The 23094-nt window shown below is 32.8% G+C and overlaps 1 protein-coding gene across 2 annotated transcripts in view; it reads left to right on the forward strand.

The window, feature by feature from the left end:
* Positions 1 to 23094, forward strand: part of LOC121126140 (thrombospondin type-1 domain-containing protein 7A) — a 286559-nt gene that overhangs the window by 103970 nt on the left and 159495 nt on the right. The gene's annotated exons all lie outside the window — the stretch shown is intronic.

Genomic DNA, 23094 nt, shown 5'->3' on the forward strand with positions numbered 1-23094 from the left:
TGGACTATTGACGGTCAAATACATTTTTGTGTAATATCTATAAAATTACTGTCAATTGATTGTTATGTGTACATTTTTTTGTTGTCTATTTACAGGATTAAATAGTCAACAAACTATAATTTCACTATCAAATAGATATACACTGATTTACAAGTACTTCCTGGTCCACCCGACATTGCTCAGAGTTATTAGTATACGAATGTGCAATTTACTTAAAGTGGATAAATAACAATTTTTTTCTATATGTCCTTTTTCATGTGTAATAGCAACCTCGACACACTGACTAGCTAATTGGCAGGTATTGACGATGAAGTACCACTCTGTCATGATAACCAAAATTGAAAAAAGTCCGGGGGGGGGGGCGAAGTAAAAGCTGGAGGAGGTACATATGGAGACAAGTCAGAACTCTGCCTTTTTGTTACTGCGGAAGTTTTGGTTCTTGTTGTCAGTATGGAGGTGTAATGGACTTCTAAGTTTTGTAGACAGTCTGTATTGAGTTGCCAACGGTCTTTGCAGCCTTTATCGGCACTGAAAACGGCCCTTTTTCTGTTTGCTATGACATTTTGACAATGAGAAACATGGGATAAAAACAAAGGTTGTATATTTTTTGTGAAAATAAAGACTGCCTCGTAATTAAAAATAAGGTGTATCAAATTATAATTAAATGCTTCTACAAGTTTTGAGTAACCACTCTGTATACAGGGTGGAGATTTGTCATCCACAAAGTGAAAGGATAATGTACATATAAGACAAATTAATTTCCCAAAATTTCATGGCGCAATCATTTGCTCTAACATTTTGTAATTGCCATGGTGAAGTCAATCACTCAAATCAATCGCCTACAACTTCAACCACAGCCTCCAACGTTGCACAGGTCCTGACTCAGCCCTTGATAATCAATATCATGTCTATGTTGCCCACTGCTTTGAGAATTTAAGGTGGCAAGGAGTCAACAGTGCACGTGCATTGAACTCTTTCTCCAAGACGCCCCCACACATGGTAGTCCAAGGGGTTCAGATCCAGGGAGCTAGAACCCCACATATCCATTCATTTAAATCGCGTATTCCATTAATTTAAATTAAGTTAACCGCCAAAAACGATCATGACCCTTACTTACAAGGGTTCCCCACTCATCAGACTCCTTAAAAACCTTAGCAATTTCGTAAACAGTTGATTTGTAGTCTTAATAATGTTCTTGGGCAAGTGCACGGCACGAAAGCTTCCAATAATGGCTGCACATGTTAGAATAATGTATATCATCATTAATAAATGTAAAATAAGGATTAATGCTGTATTTTAATCTTGACTCAAAAAGTTAATAACTTTTGTCTCAATAGATGTGCTACCTAAAGATGATTGATTATATTCTTATATTCATATCACATTTTTTCCAACCTAGCCGTAATGGAAATTTGATAAAAGTTAAAAAAAAACCCGGCCTAACATACTCTTACATACATATAAAAAATCCCTCATACGAACCTACGAACAAAACGTCAACAAATTAATTATGAACACAAGACAGGGAAAGTTTTATTACATACGGAAAAGTCCCCTTTCTTGATAATACAAGTACGTATGAAATACCACTTTCTTATCGCAAAATACATGAGACTATTTTCTTTTATTTGAGTGACGTACCTTCAACCCTTTGAGCTCTCAATTAAATCCACGCCATTTACTTTTTCAAAAAGAAGGAGGTGGGGGGGGAGAAAAGAGAGAATTGTTATTTTTATTTAATTTTACAAGAAGTAGCAGGCTACTCATTAATTAATTTGTCTATAAAAGAGGGCGTTATTAAACTATGAAACACATATAAAAAACGCTCATCTTGTAATGAGAGATATATCTTTTTATGTGTGTCTTTGAATTTAATCATGTAATTGAATTGTGTTTCCTTCTCTCTCTTGAATACTATGTTTGAAATTGGAGGATTACTCATGAGGGAGAACCTTAAGCCGGGAGAATAGACTAAGAAACATACTTTTAATCTTTGAAACTCTCTTCTTAAAGCGTCTTGTTTATAAGCATTCAGAAGGGTGAATAATTGGAAAGGGAACAGCTTGTTTTTGGTTATATCTGCTCCTTTCAAAGTGAACAGCTTATTTTTTTATTTTTTGTTAATATTTGATGATTTTGAAATGGGACAGCTTATTTTCTGTTTATATCAGATCCTTTGAAATGGGACAGCTTGTTTTTAGCTTATATAAACTGATTTACAAATACAGTCATACAATGTTATATGTCTCGAAAATTGCTAGTCTCTAAGACACTTAATAACAAAATGGCAGACGCAATTCGAGCAAAAGAGAAGATAGTACATTTGCCAGATCAGCGTACGCCAACAAAAAAATGGCAGACGCAACTCGAGCAAAAGAGAAGATACTACATTTGCCAGATCAGCGCACGCCATCCTCAGTGATCTGAACAGAAGACAAAATCTTCATATTGGAGACGGTTTGCAACACACAGAACGACTAGATTTTAGTTTTTAGACTCCAAAACATCCCTATTTACCATAAGAGCCAATTAAACGGCAGCACTCAAACTGATTCATTGTTTGAGGTGGAGTCTCGGATTGTGACCAAAAAATATTGTTAGTGGTGATTTCTTAGGATCAAAGGTCAATTCAAGAACCTAGACAGATATCATGTAGTATAAAATCTTACCTTAGATGAACATAGAGGTTGGGAGTATGGGATTACCGTTAAGTAGGACGGCGCCCCTGGCCCCACAACAAATTTTTACATAAAAGTGATGCTACGATAATTTGTCGAAGTTTTGGTCGAAAACAATTTGTTCCCCTTCCATCCCAGACCTGAACCGTATGGACTAATCCCTTTAGACTATTTTAAAGATAAGGACGTGCCACGAAAATTGTAGCATTATGGAGGCCCGGACCTGTTTGTGTGTGTTCCATAAAAAAGTTAAGCGGTAATCTATAATCTTTTATTTCTTTTTGAGGCAATTTTTGGGTTGTTTCTGGTAGTTATTTTAAAAATACAACTTGTCAGCTGATGGTAACATTTTTCATTTCCTTTGAAATGTTGTTCTTATTACTTTCTTTGCATACTACCCGATACATACCGTGAGGTTTCCCTTCAAAAAGTATGTTTTACTAATATTTAGGTACCTATTTGATATTTATAAACTTTTCTTTTCATAAATACAAAACAAAGCAGTAATATTATCAAGTAACTATTCTTTTGTGTATTAAACTCGTACGTTTATACATTATTGGCTCATAACTTTCGAAAATTATTTCTCAGAAACGATACAAAGAAAAAAAAAGTATATGTATAAGCAAAAATAGGATAGTAGGAGTCAGAGGACTTTCGAATATACAAACATTTGAGTAACACATGTTACAAAAAGTCATATTTTTCTAGTCACTGTGTCCCTTCAAGACAACAGTAGAGATTAAGTTAATATCTTTGGGTTCTAGGTAGAAGTAATATTCATCTTTATAATAATGTCATTGAAAAATTTCCTTAAGGATAACTTCCTGCAATAATACTCTATACAGCATGCAACCATTCTTAAACATAAAAGGTGAAATGCGCGTGCATGTAGAACGTTGTTTGCGGGTTTGGCGGCTAGCCAGAAGGGTTTTTGTCAGTTAATAAATGGGATAAAACAACAAAGTATTTATTCTACAATTGTGGAAAAAACAAATTGTCCTTGTTGTAATCTATGCCGGAGAAAGACACTTTGAAGATTGAAAACTTCTTAAAAATACACAGGTACTTTGTACGGAGATGAGCAAAGTTTATTGATCACAAGGTAAAGTCAGACTGCCAAAAGGATCAAGATTTCAATGCAAATAACATGTTTTTCTCCAAGTGACCTACAAGTAAATCCCGATAAGTTGATCCAGGTCCTGGATCACTTCAAGCCCTGAAAAGAATAAGTTGCAGCTGAAAGCCCATTCCTTCTGGCAACAAGTATCTGTTCCATGCCACACTGCAAAGAAAACGGTGAGCTTGCTGTCATAATTATGTTTTGAACTTGTTGAACGCATGTATTTGGTCTCTAAGCTCACCGGACCTCAACTCCATTGACTTTTTAGTTTTGAACAGAGTTGAGCGACACACCAACAGATCTTCTTGCAACACTAATATGTATTGGATCCTGGAGGGATCCCAGAATATAACAAAGGAGATTGTCGTTAACAATTGCTCCCTTTTCTGATTGTGAGTTACTCCAAAAATATATTCTCCTTATTATTAAAAGGCTGCTCTATTTAAATTTCAACTATTTTCACTCCCTGTCTCAAATTTCGAGATAGAAACAACGTGCGGACAAACTTATATATAATATACCCCTTCAAATGAACAATACAGTCCCAAATTATCTAAACAAATTGTGAGTGTCTTTTTAATTATATCTATATATATATATAGACAAGAGTAGTCGCTTTAAAAACACATTAGCCGATAAGGGAAACGTTGCACGTGGAGAAACAAGATGGCGTTGTTTGGATAAGAATCTCAAGTGTTCTAATGAGATTTTATTTATATAATTTTTGTTGTTGTCTAATGTATATTTTTTATTTTATAATTATAAGTGGTTTTTATTTATTTTGTTTTTTTTATAAATCGCTTCTTTTATTCACACTACGTCACTTATAAATAGTAGCCTCATTAAAAGTAAATAAAAATTTGGCTCTCCACACATTTTTTTTTTTTTTTTTTTTTTTTTTTTTTTTTTTTAAGAGAGAAAAAATAAATAAAAATTACCAATTGGAAAAGTGCCACACTTTATCTAAAAGTCAGAGAAGGGTGGATTTACAGGAGTTAATAAACTAACTCTATTCTCCTTATTTTTACATCGTCTCTTCTTAATCCATTTCCTCATAAAATTCGTGGGATGTTACGAACTTTTATTATTAATAAGTTTCATAAAAGTAAAAAAAAAAAAAAGTTGAGTAATATCAACGAAGGGGATGAAATGAGTCGTGAAGAGATTAGTTGAAAAGTTTTCCCGCGATATTATCAATATTTACATATACAAAATGTGTTCCTTTTGTTTTTCACATCCACGTACACAGATGTAACTGACTTCATGACTATAGTTGTAAATTATATGACCTGAATGAATGTTTAAAACAATAATAAGCTTAGATTGCCTGAGGACGCTAGTGTCCCGTAAGGTTACGTCAACTGATGAAAACCCCTCTATATGATATAGATATATGTCATATAAAAAGACTTTGTAACGGACTCTCATTCAGTTGGCACATACGTTATCATCATAAAACATGGATCAAATTGTACAATTTGATGAGCCTTTGAAGAATGTAACTACCAATGGATTTTCTATCGCTGAATTTATTGGATTCTTTGTAAAACTCTTTCATATTCCTATCAATAACATCATCGTTGGATTTTATTATTCTTTTTGGAAATATGTGTTAATTTTTAAATTGAAATATCTCCTTCCTAAACATTTCTTGATGCGGCATTCGAATCCCACTCCTAATACTTTTCAAACATTAAATCAAAGTCTGACAAAATGATGAATTTTGATAAAAAAAATTATTCAACTATTAATAATAATAAAATGAAAACAGAAATTTGTTATTGTAAGAATTATATTCTGTTACATTAATAACAATATATATATATTCTATACAAGTCAAGAAAAGGATAGATTATAATAGCATAAACACCCCAACAACAGACGACGCCATCTTGAATCGATAATAATAACGTCAATAAAAACTTTTTTCCTTGAAATATTATGAATGGTTTAAAAAAAAAAAAGGAACTGAAAATGAAAGTGGTCATTCTGACAATTTGAAGACTGTATGGGAGGAAATCTGATTAGCTGTCATGACGTTTCATTAGATTGGCTGTGAGTAGTCGTGAAATGAGGGAAATAAACACAAATCCGACTTCGTATCTATCAAGGATATTTGCATAAATTAAACGACGTCGATCCTCATGGCTGTGGGGAGTCGTGAGATGAAGGACATAAACACAAATCCGACTTCTTATCTATCAATGATATTGGCAACAATTACTACGACGTTGATCCTTAATTCTACTCCTAGTCTAACAACAACATTTACTGCACCTCAAAACATTATCAGTGTTACTCATCGTCTTATATGCAGAAGTGATTACCTTATATTTAGATGTTCTTTCCATCAGGTGAATAATGAAAACAAATTTGGAAAATAAACAAAACTTTGTTCTGGTTTCAACTGCAAAAAGTCTTGTACTCGTTCAATGTCATATTTTTTTTATAACTCATGTACAATGTCCAACCTGAGTGCATCAATGTATTGACAGATGCTGGGTTTCAGTCTGAAAATCCGAGACCGACATATTTTTTATTGTTCCAAAGAAACACAGTCCATTGAAGCAGTTCCGTCATGACAGACCATACAGAAAAAAATAAGTTCTAAATCGGTTTCGAAAAAAGAAATCGGGAATAATTAAAATACGCTCTAGAAAAATAAATTAAAACCGAGTAACAACTCCATTATAAGGGTAACAATCAAAACTTTGCGAATGGTTGACAATGATAGACATCCTTTAAATGACGTGATCAAAGTGTTTTTATATGCGTACAACTGATACCAGATGGATGGGAAGAAAATTGAACTATAGAGTGTAAACAAAAAAAGTGGATCAAAAGACATTAATAGAAAAAAACAGTCCAACATTTGAAAATGATTAAATTTCGATCCACAGTCTAAGAATATAGATTTGACCAAAATATTGTTACAAATCTATTCAGAAAAAATGACTAAAGATCAAGTCAAAATAAAATTGATCTCAGACCGAGTCTTGACTCGTGTTGTGCCATCCCAGCTCAGTCATAGGAGTGTTTCTATCGGTATATTATGTAACGGAATAATTAAAAATAAGGAAAACACCCTTTATGACGTCACAAAGGATCAATTTTACCTTCTTTAAGGATGGACAAGTTGGACCTTACTAGATAGTACTGGACTGGAGCCCTCGGTTTAGATAAGGACTAATACAAACCTAGTGTTGCTTGAAATATTCGGTCTAAATCGGTTTAGAAAAATGACTTTATACCGGACCAAAAAAATCGGTGTTGAGCCCTGTCACAACACTAGTACTCACCCTTTTAATAATTTTTGAAAGTCTTTAAAATGTAAGTCACTCAAACAGGGAATTCATATTTACAATATAATTCATTTTTACTTCCCCCTGATCAATATACCTTTTGACCTTTTGACATGTTTAATAAGATTTAATACTAATTATACCATTACTGACCTTTTCCGTGTATATATTGTTTATAATATATTTAGGACATTCTAAGTAGCAAATGTAAATATCAAAAAGTCTCATGCGGGCTCTATTCATAATTATTTTATAAGTAAAATACTTACCTGCCTTCAAAAGGTTATCTCTGCTTACAATTTCCTTTGATCTCAGAGATAATATTTTTTTTTTTGTCGAAAATTACCTATGCAAGATCTTATATGCACAGTTAGTATACACAAAGTAATTGACGATTTTTAAACTAACTTTCGAGTAGATAAATATACCTTTTTATGCAGCGAATATTTAAATAGATTCTAGTTAACCCTTGAACAATATTTCTCGTTCTCAATTTCTACTCCTTTTGTTTTGGTGCAGACACGATATCTCGTCTTCAAAGATTAGTTAGGTAAAGTACATCTAAAACTACTGCATATGCGCAGGTTGGACGCTATTTGTTATTCAGACGGCTAGCCAGAAGAATTTAGGGCTAGTTAAAAAAAGGGCATCGATCAAAGTATTTATTCCACGATCGTGGAACAGGGAAAGTGTCCTTGCTGTAATCCGCACCAGACAAGACAATGTTTAGGATGTAATCTTATTCAACCTTGGCAAGTCCTTTGTCTGGAGAGTAGGGAAAGAACTGAAATAGTTTAAAAGTGATTATGATTATGCTCCATGCGACACTGCAAAGAAAACGTTCAGATACCGAGTGGTCCATTAAAATCTGAACACTTTGAATTTTAAACTTCACAAAGATATAATTTATTCATTAACAATAGAATTTCAACAAAGATAATATTTGTAATAGATGCGTGTCCGAACTCTCCTAATTATTAATATAGCCGTTCTAGCGACAATGATGACTTCCACGGTGGACTGAAGGCCTGTCACTAGATGCAGATGTAGTCCTCTATCATATCGTCCCAGTACAGGCTGAGAGTGGATCTGAGGGCTTTGGTGTTTGGAGGACGAACACAGCAGGCCTTCTCCTCTCGACATGCACCTAGAATGTGTAGTCGAGAGGGTTACCATCAGGCCTGTAGGGGGGTCAAAGTGTCAACAAAGACTTCAAAAGAACTCAAAATAGTCTTGCAACAGAGGAGATGGGTTTATTTTATTGCTGGTGTCAAAATTGGCCTCTTCCATCTACTTTTTTGATAGCTCTCTGGAAAGTTTGGTGTGAAACCCTACGATCTTTTGCATGGACCCTTGACTTGAAGGGATTGGCCTGGGCAGTTTTCCGTGACAACTCCTGGTACAATTTTGCTTTTTTGACAGAGCCCTTTTTCCTATCCAAGGTTTCAGACTTGCTGATGGCGTTGACCGTGGTACTAGAGACGCCGGATGCTTGAAGTGAGCGATTGGAAATTCATCGTTTATGTTTAAATGTCATTTTTCGACTTGTACGTAAGCTACAGAGCTACGGTTAGTTTTGTTTTGTAACTAATTGTTTATGGCTTAATATATCGACATATGAATTAATCGATCTCTCAACCTTAATTAATTATTGAATGAATAAGTATTCAAATTTTAATGAAGCACCTAGTATGACGTTTGAATCTAAAGACCAATACCTAAATATGCGGATATATTTTTATAAATATATAAATGTGATTAAATAGTTAAATATGATTAAATAGGGCATGTATTTACAACAAATCATCAAAAAGGTTCAACACACTACTGAGTTGTTGATGTGTTTTTTGTTTGTTTAATATTCTTAATTCCACTTAAAAGTTCAGTTAAGAGCTTTCTCTTTTATGTTAGCTGTGGTATCACCCTTAGAAAATGGGAAATATTATTTGTATCTTTCATTTTTTTAACCTCATATCCTATGTACATAAAATAAATACATACATATTCACGCACACCCCCTCTAAAACGAAAAAACCAAGAATTAGTCTGATAAAAAAGGAAAAATAAACTAAAGATTTATCTTAATTGAAGTTTTTTTGTATCTCTTTCTTGTAAAAACATACGAGGTGTAACGTGGAAAAAATGTACAAAAAAGATTTTTTTTGTTATAATAATTCAGAAATCTTCCTTAATATTAATTGAAAATGATGATGATATATATATAAGAGAATATTTTCTTTTGTAAAAAGTTTGTCAGATCTAATATATCTGAAAAACGCTCTACAAAATCGTTATTGATTTTTTTTTTCCACAGGGTATCTACTCCTTTAAAGTTTTTTAGGTGGTAGGAACTATCCGGTGGACTGTTTATAATGCCAAAAAAAGGAGAATGGAAGCCCAAAAAGTCATAGTTGAACAGCATGACTACGGCAGAAAGTTGATATTGCATCCTGGTTTTTAAAAGTATATACTTTATTTTAGAGACAAGTTAGTCAGATCTAAAACATACGCAGAACGTAACACGAAAATTTGGATAAAAAGTCAAAATTTTAATTTTTTGCAAAAAAAAAAACTGAAATAATCATACTTGTTTTTAAAAAATTCAAAAATATAATTTGAAATATTAAATTTTTTTTTAAATTCAAAAATGAAATTTTCGAGTATAAAAAAATCTTTTTTTTTTTTGGGGGGGTGCAGCCTCTGCAGACGCCACTGATCAGTGATACTCCCTTTGAGGTAAAACACTTCATACTTTGATGTTCCTATCTTAAGAAGCCTAATAATAATAGCTTGGAATAAAAAAATCAGGTTACATCTACAAAAAATATAGTATTCGTCTAAGCTCATCTTTTTACAACTATACCAATTGATAGATTTTGGTAAGCAATGCTGAGGATTCAACGAGGATCGGCAGGAGAAGGGTTGCGGACATGAAAGTACCCTGGTGGAAACCAAGGATCCCAAGGGAATGATTACAAGAAGTAATTTTCCAAAGGGCGTTTAGCCCCCTTATCCCCCTATCTGAATCCGATGTATTATATTGTCTGAAACTTCTTCCATTCAAAGGTCAACGGAGGGCCTCATACCATTAAGAAGTCTCTGAGCGGCTTCATCGTCCTAAAATGCAAAAATTTAAATTGGGCTCATATTTCCACGGCCTCTGTACACTTCAAGATCCAAATCGAGACCGTTATTGAGGGTAACAAAGTCTATAATGTGTGCAATAACTTCACAAGGATTATATTTGCTCCTACACTGGAAACCAAACGGTTGGATAGACTACGTCTCCTGAGGTCCGACATCGATACAAAAACACTGTTTAAAAACCATTTTACTTCGCCTATGCAAAAATGGCATTGCTACAGAATCGCTATCAGATCAATCGAAATCGAATAATGAGGATGAGAGTATAAATTGCACATTCTGTAGAGAAAAAATGGGAACGTTATAGAATCAGCGTAGCTCATGATTACAACGCGCTCGGAAGAAGTTATTCTCTTGAATTCAAAGTGTGTACGTTCGCGCTCAGGTGATTCCTAGAGAAAGAAATATACGTTATATCACAGATTTCACCAAAAGATTCCTTGGTTAGATGGAATAAATGTATAATGTTTAATTATACTTAATCACTGCAACTCCATCTAAACAATTTAAAGAACATTAAGGAAAAAAAAAAAAAAAAAAAAGAAACGTCAGTTCACATTTTCTAGTAATGTGATAGGATAAATCCTTTGGTAAGAATGTCTGAACTAAAAATTAAAGTATATCTACAAGTCTCAGCCCCTTAAACGCTTTTAAGGTAGAGGCCATCAACAGCAAAGTGTAGTTAATAATTTATTCTTGCAGATGCAACATAAAACCATTCCTACAAATTTGGAAGGTGTATAGATAAAGAACTTGACGTTTTATCAAATTTCTCCCACAATGGTCGTTAATTCATACTTTTACGTCTTATTTTTTATTTTTTATATGTAAGTATCGTATTATATTATGTTAGAGTATTTGTTTTTTGTCAGAAATATAAATAAAAGTATGCCTTTCGGTGGTTAAAAAAATTATATTTGCTTCTCCTTGTACCTTGAAGATATTCATGTGCATCCACAAAGTTTTTGAGCCAAAAATGGTTCAAACTACTCAAACCAAAGGTTCAAATCTCATGCATACGTATAGAATTAAAAGAAACCATTCTTTTCCTGATAGACAAAGCAGTTCATTTCATAAGTGTTCTTTTCTCATATAATAAATTATTAATTGCTTTCCAATAAATTGACGTTAGAGACATTGGAGAGAATGAAATTATAAAATTATTGCTAAGTATCTCATAATTATATATATTAAGGAGATGCAAAGAACTCAAAAAATAATATAATTAATGCTTTTCATTCTTTTCTTATCGGGCTCTCATGAGACTCTCCAAAAATGAAGGACGTAGCCATTAAAAATAATTGCCAGTTTTTGTCTCTATTTGAAAGTTGATATTTCTTTCTATTTTTCATGTGTGTGTTTTTTCAGACAATGTCAATGATTAAAATCTTTAATTAAATTGGAATTCCTTTATCAGTTTACAACTAATTTTTTTATGAAATACAAAAAAAAAAAAAAAACATATTATAACTGTCTATTGACAAAAAAATAAAATAATGAGATTATTTCATGTGTTCCAAAAAAAAAAAAAAAAGAAGGAACTTACAAAATAAATAAAATATCAAAAGAGGTCAGAGAATCGATTTAATGAAGGGAGTTTTCTCAAGTAGGGTTTTCCACATATACATACATCGTAGTAAAAAGATCATTATTTATGTATCAATCCACCTCACGACATTTTTTTTCTTCAATGTTCAGCTAACAGCATTGATTTTCATTTATCAATAATATCATAGGTAAAAAGGACATTTTAATACTTTTTTGTAAGATGTAGTTAGACTTTTATGCTGATTACTGATCTGTTGAACTATCACTCTCAATGGTATTTTTCCTGGATGTGAATCGGCACCCGGAACGCACAGTTTAATTTGCGCTTCCAATTCTTATGTATCATATTTTATTACGTCTCTAAGTTCCTAAAAAAAAATATTAAATATATCCGTCAAAATATGAAAAATGACCTCGGGAATTATTATAACTTTATAAATATTATAATAAAATAATTTATGATAAAAAATGCTTTAAAACTGAGAAGAAACAAATTGAACAGTAACTAAACATGAATAAAAGTGTTCTAAGCGCATGCAGTCGTTGCAGATATTTTTATCTTAAGGGAATGTTTTGTAAAATGATCTAAGACATCTCGTCTTCGTAAGATTTGCCTTTAGAAAGTTTGCCGCTAGACTACTCGCCCTTGGAAAAAGCTTACTGGCCAAAGGTATGGCCATATTTTTCATCAAATAGCGGAAGGTATTTTATCAATTGTAATTCTCATTGGGAATCTAAATAGTGATAACATGAAGGTCGCAATCGACAATTTCCATTATTTTAAATACATTTTCGACCATTGGCTTTCCAGAGCGTGTTACATCTTTGACATCAAAATTACCGAAACATAATCGACAAAATCAAATTTGCGCAGGGTTTGCTGTTACGGTATCAGGACTATAGTCACAATTCAAATTTTAATCTGATACCTATGATTACAAGTGTAAACTCCAATATCTTGGCAATCCTGAAATCTATGATTATGAAAGTATGCTTATCAGATTCAGCGTAAGAAAACTGTATGCGTTAAAATAAATTATAAGTCCTTGAGATTTTCACCTGGAATACGAACGCCGAGAGGCCATTCTGGTGTGCCTCTATGCCAGGTCTATACCAAAGCAGAAAAATAACTTCTTATATAATAGTGTTAGAGATCTTAAATGGATGTAAACAGATTTGGTATCATAATAGAAATTTAAATTGGTGCGTTTGTCAAGATCGGGTAATTTGAACCGGATTTATTTGGGAAACCACATCACTTATAGGATCTTTATGTTTTGGCAAAAAAATATGGGATCCTTACTATCCCAGATCTGAACCCCTTGACTACTTGATGTGTAGGGCGTCTTAGAATTTAGTGCATTATTTTGTTCATCTGTACCAGGGACACGCCAAGGAGATTATCAAGTCCACGAACCTCCCCAAAACCCCTGTTAAAAATGTTACCATTTCAAGGAGTTTGATGGTTGAGGAACACATTCAAAGAAGACTCATGATCGTTTTGGGCCTTGTAACTGAATATAAATTAATCTAATATACAATTAAAATGAATAGACATGTGGCATCCTAGCTAATTCTTGTGATCTTTCATTCTCGAGGCAGTGGTCAATATGGACAAGGAGTTTCTGATCAAGGCTTGTGTCATATTCAGGGCTAGAATGGAGGCTCTGGTTGAAGTTTGAGGTAGTTGGTTTGAGTGATGGACTTGACTAAATGTAAGAGCAAAGGATTTGTGAAGTGCTGAGTTAATTTTATGAAATAAGTTATAAGATACATTTTGGTCTTACATATATAAAGCTAATCAATATAATCACTTGAGTGAACTGGGTTTCATTATATTGTATCACAGGATTTTTCAAAATATATTTTCTTGTTTTTGTGCAAGTTACGAACCTAGAATGATGAATCATTTTTGATTGTGACAAAAACCACTTACTCGTGCTTGCAATTAATGCTCATTAACGGCCATTTATGTAAAAAAGACTCCCCCACCCATGCATAGTCTACAATTACCTTGATTAGAGACTCCTTTAATGCATTATAATGGTTAATTTTATATCCTTGTATGTACATTATTAATAGGTAAGTAAGTCTATGAAGGAAACGTCATTAAAATAACTGTCATTTAATTTTACGAAAAATTAAAAAGTATTTTATTACCCAGATATTTGCAACATATATTCAAAAGAATATATAAATGCATGCATGGAAAACAAGTCTAATTATCTTCTTCCGTCTTTTGCCTTTGATTTACGATAATGTACCTGTGCAGTGAAGTATTAAACATGTACTGACAGTGTGTAAAAAATAAAGAAACAAAAATGATCGTGGTACTTCAAACAATTTGAAGAATGCATGGAAGGAGAGCAGCTTCGTTGTCATGACCTTTCATTATATTAGCTGCGAGTAATTATGGGATGAAGGTAATCATAGCAAACCACACTCCGTATCTAGCAGTGATATCGGAAGGCATTACTCCGACATCGATCCTAAACCCTACTCTGAGTCCAAACAGGACTCACACTCATAACTAATAAAATATGTTAGCTGTCATGACGTTTCATGAAATTCGCTGCTAGCAGCTATGAAATAAAAGAAATGAACACAAACTCCATGACATCAATGATATCAACCTTTACTTGTACTCCAAGTCCAATAGATTCCTAAGCAAATAACTCCAGAAAAATATTCAGATTTACTTATCGTCATCCAATCAATAGTTATTACTCTATACCAATTCCTTCTCTCTCCAAAAATAAAAGTAATAACTATCTACACATGTCTGTGAACAGATTAGCAGCTCTTGAAAAAGAAGGCTGTGTCCTTGGCGTACCACACTTTCATGATTACACTTTGGAGCGAATTCAAATTTGTATGACAGGTGCAGCAGACTTTCCTCTTTAAAACGCTTTAAACTGCAAAGTTCAGGGGTTGAGGCTCAGGCTGGATGGGCTCCACATGGAGTCCGACCTGAAGTCAACCATATTACTGCTCAAGAAGGTTTGGTTCTTCTTGGCTGAATGGCGTGTAATTGAGTTCTTGATGTTGTAGGCCATTTGTTCTCAAATGGGGGTACGCGTACCCCTTGGGGTACTTGAAGGCACTCCAGGGTGTACTTGAGATTTAAAAAAGTAGTAGATAACTCAGGGGCATCTGCAGCAGAAGGGCTGGAGGAGCTGTAGCCCCAAATTAAGAAATTTTTGTTTTTTACTTGAAAATTTAATATATGAATTATTTTCTTTCAAAAAATTTAATTTAAGTTTTTGTAAATAGCCATGGATTTTTAAATTTTTCTCCAAAAAAGTTTTATGTTTTCAATTTTTTCGTGAAAAATTTAAAAATTTAAATTTTTGGAGAAAAATTTAATTTTTTGTGGACGGCTGTGGATTTTGATTTTTTCCTCAAAAAGCATAATTTTCTTGTGAATAGAGATGGATGTTTGAGATTTTTTGAGAAAGCTATAAATTTTTTGCCAATATATATTTTTCTGCGAATAATTGTAGATTTTTTTATTTTTGAAATTTAATATTTTGAAATTTTTGTTCCAAAAATTTTCATTCTTAAGTTTCAAAAATAAAAAATGAAGTTTGAGAATTTCCTTTGTAAAAACAAAATTCAAAAACCAAGCCTCTTCCTTAAAAATAATGGGGATGAAATCGTTTTTAAATACTGCCGCAAGTTTGGGATCCCAACTCTGTAGATTGGTAGAGTAATGGAATAAGGAGTAATGTTGAGATTTATAAAAATCATATTTTCATTTATAAGGTATTTTTTAAACATTTATTTTATTTTACTTTGAAGGTGTACTTAAGTTCGATGAAGCCTTATTTATTTATTTTTTTACTTTATAGCTGAAGTTATGAATATATAAGATACATATGAATATACCACCATTAAAATAATTGTCATTTAATTTCAGAATTTTTTTTTGTATTACAAGTATTTTATTACCCTCATACATATATTCTAAGATAATGATTCTCTCAGCCTTTTATAACGTGTGATTGTCAAACCATTTCCCAACACGCCTTCCCAAATAAAGGAGTAAAAACCCCTACAGCCCCAACAAACATTAAACTGTTTTGTACCATTGTCAGCTGTAAATACCAAAATATATATTCTGCTTACTCACAGTGAGTCACTTGGGGTTGCCTCTGAGAAATGATGAGATCAAGTCGTTGTGGAATGGGAAGAACCCGACGACGCACAGAGTCATGACAGCATATAAAAATATTTTTTGGTTCCATCCATAAAAAGCCGCTCCCTATCCATTATCATATTTTTTTCATCTATATTACCCAATACAAGAATTGTATCTGCCAGTATCTCAGCCTCCATTAATAGGATTTGGTTTTGTAGCATCTGACATCTAACCTCCTTTAAGTTTATTCTGTTCAATTTGTTAAATACAATTACAAAATAATATAATACCGGAAAAGCCCATCTAGCGGTTGCATTTTGAACTACCCCTTTTTTGACGTCTGACAGCTGTAGTAACATTGTTATTGTGTCTAACATTTTGTCGAAAGTCTCTGGTTTACGAAATGGTTAAGTTTACGCTCAAAGCAAATCGGGAAATACTGAAGACTTACTTCCAATATGGAGAGTCTTCAAACGAAACTGCAAGAAAATTACGCACGAAATTCGGTCGAAATAACGCGCCTTCCAGGTAAATTTATGGAAAAATTTGTTAAGCGTATGCGCGAAACTGGTTGATAAATGGATAAAACAACGCGTTCCCGTGTTCATCCAGTGCACTCAATCGAAAACATTGCTGCTGGTGCCGAAAACAAAAAAAAACAAGCAAAGAGCTACCGTTACGGTCAACGGTGAGCGCTATCGGGCCATGTTGGAAGATTTTTTGTTTCACCAAATGGAAAAGGAAGACATCGACTACATTTGGTTCCAACAAGATGGCGCTACGTACCACACAGCCAACGTTACAGTGGATCTTTTGCGCACTGTCTTCGACAATCACATCATAAGCCAAAACAGCAATGTCAACAGACCACCTCGTAGCTGCAATTTGACTCCGTTGGACTATTTTTTGTGGGTAACCGTCAAGGATTAATGTTACGCCAACCATCCAGAGACCATTGACGATTTGAAACACGAAATTGGAGTCGCCATTGCAGTTATTGAAGCTCACACAATCGAAAATGTATTGAAAAATTGGGTCGACAGAATGGGCTACTGTAAGGCCAGGAACGGCAGCCATATGAATAAAGTAGTGTTTCATTATTAACCCAAATGTTGAGGCTTTCAAATAAATAAAAAATATCGGCAAAATATCCATCGTTCTTTTTTTTATAGCAATATAAAAAAAAAAGTTTTGTGGGCCACTCTTTAAAATTAAAAGAAACATAAAATTAACCTGGTAATCCTGAAATTGAACATTGAAAAATATTTGGGAGGACAACAGCTTAGATGTTATTAAGTTTAATTACATCTGCTGCAAACAGCTGTTAGAAGAAGGGCATAAACATAAATGACACTTCGTGGATAGTAAAGAAATATAGGATGGAATTACTAAGATGTCTATCTTCAATTTCTACTACGAGTCCAGTAGGAACTTACACTCATAGTTTCTGAACAAAGTAGGGTAGTGTCTTGATAAAAATCTCCTAAAAAAATAGAATATCTTACGTCTCTTATATCGGGACTGTCTGCAGAAAAATTGCTCTCAGGAAAAAAATCATCCATGTAATATTGCCCACCATTATTACAATATATGTGGTGATTATTTTACCAGTCTGTACCTTTTATAAATGAGTATGATCCTTCAAAGGATCTGTTGTTGGTTTGTCCACCTGATATGATCTATAAACAAATGGAAATAAACACAAATCCCACTCCGAATATGGCAAGGACATATATGCTAGAATTACTCGGATGCCGATCATAAATTCATTGCCGAATCCAGTAAGAACTTACACATATAACTCTCCAGAAGCAAACTGCCATTGTAAATATTCTCCTCTCATGAACAGACTTAATAATTTTTACTTTATGCTTAAATGTTCCCTTCTGAAAAATTAAATATTAACGATAACACTTTTGGAAAATAAAAAGACTTAAGATTTCCATCTATAAAAAGTGGCTCCTTCTTTCTAGGACATATTTAATAAACCTCTGATTATAATTGCAACGTCACCTAATGGAAAAAAGTGACTTGATTCACTTTTTATTCAACTATGGAGTCAAATAGAGTTGAATGTAATTTCACAACTTGTAATTGGCGATTATTAATGTAAGAAAAGCAAAAAAAATGTGACGTCATATTATACCCCTAATGTAAGCTGATACTTTGTCTTAATTATTCGAGCATCTTGTCGCCACCATCTATTTAATTCTTGAGTGTATATTTGTAAAGCTAATTAGTTGTTACAGCCACAAATCCATCCGTAATTCAATCCAACTCATGTTCATAGATCGTAAGGATGGAGAAATTAATCAATTACAGAATAATTATAAGATCTTTAGAAAATAAAAAATCATTATCAGATTGAAGCTACAAAAATATGCTCCCGCATTTTAGGACATATTTTATTCAACTGTAACTATACTTCATATCCAAGTTAATGAAAGGCAACAACTAATTCCATTTATTTATAATCAGGGGCGTCAGCAGGGGGTGGGCTGGAGAGGCTGTAGCCCCCTGCCCCAAATTAAAGAATTTAGCGTTTTACTATTAAATTAAATATTTGATATTCTTGTTTAAAAAAAATATATATATTATTCATTTTTTTTTAATAAATATTTGACCTTTAATTTAATTTTTAAATTTTTTTTTTCAAAAAATATAATATTTTGAAATAATCTTTCACATAAATTTAATTTTTTGTGAACAGCTGTGAATTCTTTAAAAAAAAGTTAAAAAAATTTATTTTTTGGGAATAACTTTGGATTTTCCAATTTTTTACCAACAAATTTTGTGAATTGTGGATTTTTGACATTTTTTGAAAAAAAATTTGGTATTTGAATTTAAATTTTTCAAATTTATTTAAAAAAATTTACTCTTTGACATTTCTTTCTAAAAAAATTCCAAACTATGCTGGGATGCCCTAATAATATAATACCACTGTCTCCACGTTCCAAGGCATATAAAATGCATGCATAAAAAACATGCCTAATTATCTTTTTCCCTCTTGTGCCTTTGATTTACGCTTATATCCATTGAACAACCATAAATATACAAATACATTATCTATACTTACTTATACATATTTGTTATTGTGGTTAATTATTTATGACGTCAATAAATAATAGTTTAAGAACTCTTTGTTTCTCTCTCGTAGTGTATTTTTAAGATAGGAACGACATTTGTTGGAACATAAATTAGTACAGTTTATAATTATGAATTAATAAAGTTTTTCTATTACATATATATTTTTTATATCGCTTGTATACACTGCGGGAATTCTGGAGTAAGTCCTTTTTTCAACATGATCAAAACTTCATTTTGAATCTGGCGCTCGTCATTTAAATCACATTTTTATAACATTCTGTTGTATCCACCCAATCTGATTCTGATGGAGTATATTGTCTAAAACTACCTTAAGTCAAAGGTCGAATCAGGTCCTCACACCATTCAGAAGCCTTTGAGTAACTCTATTGACTTGAAAGGCGAGAATTTAGGTCGGCTGCTAGCTTACAGGCCCTGTTCGCAGTTAAGGCACGAATCGAGGCTGTTTATGAAGCTAACAGAGGCTACAATGAGTGAGGTATATTTTGAATGAGTGTATCCGCTCTTCAGTTTTTTCTTTTTGTTATTTTTTAATCAATATTAAAAAATAACAATTTCAAATTCATTTAAAGTAAATGGATCCCAAACGTTGTTTTACCGCCTGGATATTAAAGTGCATTCAAAATATATGTGTGTTAGAGTGTTACGAAATGGAAGTAAAAAAAAGAGACAATTCGATTCACTCTTCGATAGCACTACGACTAAAGTGAAGAAATGGAGCAGGCTGTCAAAAAAAAAGTGTTGTTTATGGATCCAATACAATATCGACTGCAGCAGTAAAGCGGGGTTTACAATAAAGATTCCGCTCATATAATATGGACAACAACAATGTCGATAAAATAATTGAAATGGTGTAGTTGGACCATCATGTCCAGCACTTATTCTGAGGATCAGACAGAAAACCGTTTAAAACCATCGAATACTCCTGACTGTATCCTGAAACAACACCTAAAACTTTTTACTTCACCTATTAATATTATCATTGCCGCATGATGGAGCCACTCTCTACCCCTTTGTGTGCAAACTAATATTCATAATGCTATGCATTATGTGAAAAGGGGAACTTAATAAGAGATTCATTCAATCTTGACGTCTACATATATATATATATTGTTTAAATTTATTTGCTTTTACATCAACAATAATAACATTTTTTTTTCACTTAATGAATATCCCTGTGCAAAATGAAAGCACTTGCATATTATGTTTAATGGTTTGTATATACAGAAAATTAATTAATTATTATTTTTAATTAATTAAGAACTCTCATATGCAGCAAACATTCAGACGGTTTAAATGAGTAGTAAAATTTATTAATATTTTTTTTTCGTGAAATACAAATTTATAAGCGTTTGTACATAACGAAAAGACAGTATTAATGCGCACGACAAATTAAATAGGGCTATGTCAGTTCTTACTAATAGGTTTAAAATCGGTTGAACACGTCATTTACATGGCGTCATTATAAAACCTACATAAATTACCCCTCAACACAAAAGCAAGTTTGAATAATGTTTCCCAAAATTAAGTGTGGGTTACATTTGTATTCTTATACGAATAATTATCGTCAATCTCCACTAACAAATCATTCTTGTGAATCCTTTGGGTGTGATGCAAATCGTACTAAGAGTAACCAAATGAATCGTCACAATAAAAGTAGAACATATTAGGTTAGGAAAAAGTAATTTCGTATTTTCAGCCCTTTTTTTGGTACATCAAATCATGTGATAAAACGTTGTGAAGGTGTGAGTCTATACTACAAACGCTTTTTGGAAAGTATTGCGATTGGCAAGTTCAGTTGTAAATTATCAAAGTCTCAAAAGAAGACATTCGCCATATTTTACATTGTTACAACCTGAACGGTAAAAATGCGTCAAAAGTGGTCATTTGCAATGTATACGGGGCCGATACTTTTGTGCTTCATGTTGCAAAACAGTGGTTTGAGCGGTTTCGGCCTGTTGTAGTGAAATTGGAGGTGAACTATGCGGGCCGCACTGGTAGGCTTGTCGTCGAAAAAGTAGATACAATCATGGAAAAGATTGAGATAGACCATCATGTTAGTAGTTGTAGTATCACCCAGGAGCTGTACATTGAGCATGAAACCGTTTTGAAGCATTTGCAGAAGGCTGGATTAAAAAAATCTTGAATAGGAGAGGGTTTGTGCTTCATCAAGACAACTCCAGGCTGCACACATCTTTGATGACGCGTCAGAAGCTCCGTTAGCTCTCGGATGGGTAGTTCTTATGCATCCACCTTACAGTTGGGACCTGGCACCAATGAACTACCGACTGTTCCTTTCTATGACCAACACGGTGGGTAGAAATTTGTTATCAATAGAGGCCCGTGAAAATTGGTTGTCTGAATTTTTTTTGCCAGTAGGAACAAGGGCTTTTACAAGCAGGGCATTATGATGTTGGATTCTTCTTGCCAACAAGTTATCGAACAGAACAGAGCATACTTGGCTTAAATTGGATTATTGCAGCCCTTCTTATAAAGCATTGACCTAAAGAAAAAATACGAAATTAATTTTCCTGTAAGCTAATATTCCTATAAAAGTAAAATAATAAATTGGGAATTATCTCTTCTTTTTTTTTTTTTTTTCAAGATTGTTTTATCTTAACAGACTTCATACGTCAGTTTACCAATTGAATTCTTTCAGTTAATACTCCAGTATTTTTATCGTAGGATAATAATCCCTTGCCACTATTTTTAATTAATATTTTGTTGATCAAAATATAATACATAATTATCTGGGCATGTTTAAAAAAAACAAAAATGAACATGGTAACCTTGGGAATATGAAGGATGTTTTGGAAGAAAGCTGTCATGACGTTTCATTAGCTCAGCTATAAGCAGCTGTAATGGGGACAAAAATAAATACACAAGGAGATAGGTAAGGATTACTCTGATGTCAATCCTCAATTCCACTCTTAATACATCTAGGACTTATATTTACAACTCTCCAATCAATCCCCAAGGGTACAGTTTGTCTTTTATGAACACACCCCAATATTCAATCTAGTGTCATATGTGTCAATGAATGGTTTGTATGTAGTAGAGAAGGAAGTCCACACACATCTCAAGAATTAAATAACAATGATAGAGCAACATTGAATACAAAAATTCACTCTTTAGATTGTCAACTCAAAAAAGTAAACAAAAAAAAACACATAAAAAAAAAACGGGCGAGCCAAAAACCACAACTGATAAGCATTACGTATTATAGCTCTATAACAAATCATCTGTGCTATTTGGTTGTCTTTCACGTAGTATTGCTTATTTGATGCTGAAATATTCTTTCTTCAAGAATTATGATAACAGCGTTGAGAAATATATGAAACACTCTTCAATTTGCAACTACCAAAAGTATTGTGCTCGTCCAATGTCATATTTTTCATACAACTATGTAGATGTCAGTGAAAAATGATGATCAAAACTGTCAATCAAAAATGTTTAAAAGAAAGACTTGATATCGTTGATCCCTCTCCCCTCTTTTTATTTCCTATTGTGAAAAGGATATTAAAAAAAAAATTAAAGAGCAACAGAAGAAAAGATTTTCATCAAGATACCTTTAAGATCCTTTCTTATTAAAATTTGATTTCCATCAAAATACAAGCGATAAGAAGCAGATGATTTCATTTTATGAATATTTGTGTATGTGAGCCACTTTGCCTTTGGCGCCCAGTCATTTTGCCTTAAACCATTTTACCTTGCACAATTTTGCATTTGAACATTTTCCCTTACAACTATTATTCCTCGAGGATATTTCGCCATAACATATAAATAAATTAATAAAGTTGATACATTTTTATCATTTATTATTGGGTATGAATGAATGTTTCCCTTGAACTTTTATTTGTATAAAATGTATTTTTATTACGATAAAATGCATTAAATATTTGTTTTCCGTTGGAATACTGATAAAATCATGTTTTGTCAATCCATGAGTCTTTTCAAATATACATATTCCATCATGTCTAATCATATGTAATAACGGAGAAGTGATTGACACTTCTTATTTCATTTTTGTTTTTCTTATTAGAGTGATATTAT

Source organism: Lepeophtheirus salmonis, chromosome 11 (genome assembly GCF_016086655.4).
Source record: "Lepeophtheirus salmonis chromosome 11, UVic_Lsal_1.4, whole genome shotgun sequence".
Classification (NCBI taxonomy): Eukaryota; Metazoa; Arthropoda; class Copepoda; order Siphonostomatoida; family Caligidae; genus Lepeophtheirus; species Lepeophtheirus salmonis.